Source organism: Gossypium arboreum, chromosome 4 (assembly GCF_025698485.1).
Source record: "Gossypium arboreum isolate Shixiya-1 chromosome 4, ASM2569848v2, whole genome shotgun sequence".
NCBI lineage: Eukaryota > Viridiplantae > Streptophyta > Magnoliopsida > Malvales > Malvaceae > Gossypium > Gossypium arboreum.
This window is the reverse complement of record NC_069073.1, coordinates 72,391,572-72,397,449: the sequence shown is the minus strand read 5'-3', so window position 1 is coordinate 72,397,449 and position 5,878 is coordinate 72,391,572.

Below are 5,878 nucleotides of genomic sequence, written 5' to 3'. Positions count from 1 at the left end.
AACGTAAAGAGTTTCTTGAGCTTAAACAAGGTCGTATGTCTGTCACAAAATATGAACGAAAATTTGTAAGGTTGAGTCAGTATGCCCGAGAATGTGTATCTTCAGAAGCAATACTATGCAAAATATTCGAATATGGTTTGAATGAGGATATTCGTTTGTTAGTTGGGATTCTGGAAATCAAAGAATTCATTACACTAGTGGAACGAGCATGTAACACCCCTCGTCCATGCCCGACGCCGGGATAGGGTTTGTGTTGTTACCTGACTTAAACTTAATCAATCACACAAAAACCAAGCCGTAAAATTTCAATCAATTTAAAAATTTTCTTTTCACAAACAATCTATCTCGTATATGGGCTTATGAGGCGCAAAACATAGATCAGGGGTGATTCGGAACCCAACTGGGACCTTATGAAAAGCTTAGAAAATTTCATGCATCAAGGCTCCACACGCCCGTGTGGGTATAAAACGCACGACCGAGTGCTAGGGGCATGCCCATGTCCCAAACCCGTGTCTAAAAACCTGGGCATTCTGCCAAATCTACACGGCCCAAGCACATACCCGTGCCCTATAACCGTGTCCTTCACATGGCAGAGACACACGGCCGTGTCTCTTGCCAGTGTGCTACAAGCATGCATATTGACTTTATGACACAGCCTGGGCACACGCCCATGTACTAAAATGACTTGAAAGTTTTAAGTGCAGGGGATGCATGGCCATAACACACACCCATGGGTGTGAGCCGTGTGTCACACATGGCCTAGACACACGCCCGTGTGTCTTACCCGTGTGGATAAACTAGGCTGTTTCCCAAGCCATTTTGTCACCCATTTTGTACAACCTACACAAGATCATGTCAATATACAATTTACACCCCAAAAGTCACCAATTCATTCAAAGAAAGAACATTATATGCATTCATCAAAATGAATAATAGCCATTATTCCAGGCCTCATACAATGAAGAGCTTTTATCTTAAACCAAAATACATGAACAATTTCTCAATAATACAACTTACTAGCCTAGCCTTATACATGCCACAATCAAAAATATGAATCCAACTATACCGGGTATAATAGACAATAGTGTGATCGATATCTCTGACTTCAAGGGATCCTTGAGTAAATTGGCAGTACTGAAAGAAAAGGGAAAAGAAAGGGAGTAAGCATAAAGCTTAGTAAGTTGCATATAATAAGTATACAACAACATTCTCAACATTTTCCATCATGCTTATAGCTCAAAGGTAAACATAACTTAACTTACTCAAGTCTTAATCTCTAAATTAAACTCCTTTCTCATGCTTATCATATAGGTACCTGTAACACTTGTTACTTGATCATCCTTTCTTTATCAAAATTGAACTACAACTTTCACCACTAAACAGTTTTGGGATACTACTTGATATTCTATGAACCTTCGACATGGGATAAATTGCCGATGCTATGTCCCAGACATGGTCTTATACTGGCTCTCATATATGCATGCTGATGCATGTCCCAGACATGTCTTACACTAGCACAACTCTTAGCCGATGCTTGTTCCAGACACGTCTTACACTGGCTATCTCTGTCGAGGCCGATGCATGTCCCAGACATGTCTTACTCTGGCACTCATAATATGGCTGAAGCATGTCCCAGACATGTCTTACACTAGCCCTCGTCTGGTTGCCGATGCCATGTCCCAGACATGGTCTTATACTGGTGCACGAATCACCCAATATCTTAGCACGAATATCCAATTCATATCCTAAGGTTCAACGGGATATTTTTACTATCTCAAATATTACATGGCATTCTCGGTTTATAACTTAACAATTCGTACAATATCAATTCAATGACAATATGAATACAAGTATTAACAATGTAGTTGTACTATTTACATACAACTTACCTTGGACTACAATAAGTGTTTGGCTAAACGGCTTAATCAGATTGCTTGGCTTTGCCTCGATCTAGGCTCGATCTTGGCAAATCTTGATCTATATTAACAATATAAACATCCTTTTAGTCACTAAACACAATTAAGCATTCATAGATTCACAAATTTGGTAAAATGACCATTTTGCCCTTAGGCCTTGGCATAATGACCATTTTACCCCTATGCCCAAAAATTAATTTTTATTGAATTTCTTCATATTTTTAGCCTAGCTAAACTCTTTTTACTACTAGAGTAATCCCAAATTCTCACTATATCACACACTTATTACTTAATTTGCAACTTATGCAAACTAGCCCCTTTAGGTGTTTCCATGCTAACACCTTTCACAAAAGTTGTTTATAGCACAACCAGGAATCATATTTTCCATAAAAACTCAGCATATAACACAAATACATCCATGGAAAAATCCTAAACTCTTAACTATTTTGTAAGGTATCACCCTCATTTGAAAGCTCATTCTTTAAGGGTCTCAAAAATATAAAAATCTTGAAGAAAACTCATTAAAATCACTTACTTATGAGTGCTTTAAGTTGCCATAGATTTTTGAGCTTTCAAACGCCCATTTTAGCTGATTTTTTCGGTGGTAGAGAAGAAGATAAAGAAGGTGATATCATCTTTTCTTATTTTATTACTATATTGGTCAAATTAGCCACCAAACCCAACCAAACTTGGACTTTTTGACCAATTTGTCTCCCATGGCTGGCCAAGCACTCTAAAAAGGGCCTATTGCCCTTTAAATACTCCAAATTTTGATTCTCTAGCTATTTAACACATTTGGGTACTAAAAGGTAACTTTTGCCTTTAATGCGATTTAGTCCCTTATCGCAATCGGGCTTGAAAACATTAAAATTAACTCACTAAATTTTTCATTCACTAACATAATCATTCTATAATATCATAATTATAATAAAAATAATTTTTCTATCTTTGGATTTTTGGTCCCTAGACCACTGTACCGACTAAACCCTCAATCAGGTTATTACAGAGCATGTAAAGCTGAAGATCTTGGAAAAGAGAAAAGAAAAGCTAATTTTGGAGCTAGAGAGGTACGAAAGAGATTATCGAGCAAATCATTTCAATCTGGATCAAATAAGTTTAGAGATGATAGCAGTCGTTCAAAAACTAGTGTGGGATATTGAACAGACATCGTGCTAAATCGCAATCAAATTCCAAATCTTCAACTACGTCTGTTGTCAGTGTTGAAAATGCAAAGAACGAAAAGCCTGAGTGTGATCAATGTGGAAGACGACACTTCAGTGAATGCTGGGGAAAAAGTAATAACCGAGCTTGTTATAGTTATGGTTCAAGAAATCGTTTTATAAAAGATTGCCCAGATTTAGCTGAAAAAGATAATATTCAGAATCTGAGGCAATGTAACACCCCATACCCGAGACCGTTGCCGGAGTCGAACACGAGGTGTGAACGGACTTAATTCATTTGCTTACACAGTTCATTTTAAAATTTCCAGACAAGCTGGCCAACTGCATCACAGTCGCTTTAAAAATCATATCTCGAGTTCCAAAACTCGAAAATTAATTCCGTAAGTTTTTCCTGAAACTAGACTCATATGTCAATCTCCAAATTTTTTTCTAGAATTTTTGGTTGAGCCAATTAGTACAGTTTATTAGTTAAAGTCTCCCCTGTTTCAGGGTTCGACTACTCTGACCTTCATGCATTACGACTTAGTTATCTCCCTGTACAGAGCTTCAATACTTATGCCGTTTATTTATAACGAAACTAGACTCAAAAAGGAATCTATACATATAAAGAATGACTTCTAATTGTCTCTAGTTAATTTATGGTAATTTTTCGAACTCAGAACAGGGGATCCAGAAAACGCTCTGGCCCTGTTTCACAAAAACTTAAGCATCTCATAAAATACGGCTCATGTGGTCATTTCGTTTCTTTCATATGAAAATAGACTCATCAATATTAAATTACATAATTTAATCACTATTTAATTCCACTCCTACTATTTTTAGTGATTTTTCCAACTTATGTCACTGCTGCTGTCAGCATCTATTTTAAGGTACATTTTTACCTATTTCATAATTTTCCATGAATCAAATAGCAAATTGACATACATTTTTATCAAGGGTAATCCCGATTAGCCATGGCGTACGTAGCACCAATAGGACCATGATTGGCCATACCAATGGCTAGTCATTACCAAACATTTCCACACTATTTAATAACCATATCCGAGACCATAATGTTATACTTGAAATATACGAGCCATTTTCGCATGGCTATCTGAATACACATTACTGTGGTACTTAATTAACAACAAGGGTCAGCCCTATAGATGCCATTTTCAAAATTGAACTAAAAGAGTACCAAAAGTGGCTTAGATAGTGTGGATGACTTGAGTTTGACACTCCCGAGTCCGATAGTGACGAACAAAATCTATAAAACAGAGAATCAAAGTAATGAGTAAGCATTTTAATGCTTAGTAAGTTCAAGTAATGAAATTATTTACGACTAAAGTATAGCGTTCATATGACTAAATGAATAATTGCATATATGCATGTTCTCAAAATCATACTTACTTCACGCTTCAACCATTATATTCATACACAGGGAATCAAACCTAACTAGAGGTCGGAAGTTCGTTAATCAATTGAGCGAATACTATTTATAAGGAATCAACCTTCCCGATGCATATACGAAACATACCTTATCGTTTGGATATTATGAGCGTATTAATTGAAATTATTACAGAAAGATCGCTCACTTCCAAACCCAAGTACCTTTGGGATTTAGCCAGATATAGCAACTCGCGCAAATGGCTTCGGGTCTTAGCCCGGATATAGTCAATAGCACAAAAGCCTTCGGGACTTAGCCCGGATATAATCACTAGCACAAATGCCTTTGGGACTTAGCCCGGATATAATCAATAGCACAAATGCCTTCGGGACTTAGCCCGGATATAATCACTAGCATAAATGCCTTCGGACTTAACCGGATATCATTCAATACTCATGCACATATATCAATAAATCATGACACATCCATATTTCATTTTCATTAATAAAGCTCAAACACAAGACACTTATCAAACCTTACCAATTTCGGCTCAATAGCCACATACAAAGAGCATGATTTTGAGTGGCTTTCTAACATGATCTCTATACACATTCGGCCACCCGTCATAAGTATAAACTAATCATTATATCTCCGTTTATTCGTTATGCTTATATGACATGACTTAATCAAATCATAAACTAAGTTTCATTACTCGAAGACTTACCTCGAATGTTGTCGAACGACTTCAACGGCTATTTGATTACTTTTTCCTTTCCCTTATCTGAAATTGCCCCCCTATGCTCTTGAGCTTAAGTTCAACAAATTTTAAACTAGTCATTAATCGACTATTCAAGTATTACTTTCAGAATATAATACATATAGATTCGACTTTCACACACATAGATTATAGTAAGCTTTATAAAAATCAATAAATAATTCATTAGCAAATTTTCATTAATGTTTATAATATAATTACAATTTCCCTATAAGCTGACTTCCTGAGCAACAGTCACTAAAGTTTTTATAACTGGAGCTACAAAACTCCAAATCAATTGCCGTAAATTTTTCTTGATAGAAGACTCATTTATCTATTATCCATAAAATTTTAAAAATTTTTAGTTTAGCCCAACAATACCAGATTTTTCTTAAAGTTCACCTTGTTTCACTGTTTGACTAAACTGACTATCCTTCACTACGAATCAAATTTCTCATTGTACAGAATTCAAAATATGTTCTTGTTTATTTCATTTGAAACTAGACTCATTAAGGAGTCTAAGCACATAAATTTTATCTTAGGGCCATTTTTGTACAATTTATACTGATTTTATAAAAACAGAATAGGGAATCTAGTAGTCATTTTGACTCAGCCCCACAATACTTCAAATATCTCAAGATCGGTAACTCTTTTGTTTTTA